Below are 403 nucleotides of genomic sequence, written 5' to 3' on the forward strand. Positions count from 1 at the left end.
CTGACCTAAAACTATAATAGAGAGATAGCATGAGAGAGAGAACGAGAGAGAGAGAGAGAGAGATTTTGGGAATCAGTTGAGTTTCAATCAATATATATGAAAATTTATTTGTTTTCTACCAAGCTAGTTAACTAGAAAACAATAGCGAGTCAAGTTGTGAAGCTATTTTATTTAGCAAGAAAGTGGTTGCCAGCAACAAGCTCTTTTTTGAAGGTTCTTGCTCTCTGAAACCAAGTCAGTTTGAATGATAGTCATATAGCGTGAGCAACATAAAGCATCCTTGAAATCTAAGAAATCTTCTTTCTGCCTGCCATGTTGGACAATCCCACTGTCTGACCTAAGCCAGATGAGCAGTCCTGTGCAGAAACCCACACAGGAGATTCAATATACTTTTATTTTGGTT

This window comes from Hemibagrus wyckioides, linkage group LG11 (genome assembly GCF_019097595.1).
Source record: "Hemibagrus wyckioides isolate EC202008001 linkage group LG11, SWU_Hwy_1.0, whole genome shotgun sequence".
NCBI lineage: Eukaryota > Metazoa > Chordata > Actinopteri > Siluriformes > Bagridae > Hemibagrus > Hemibagrus wyckioides.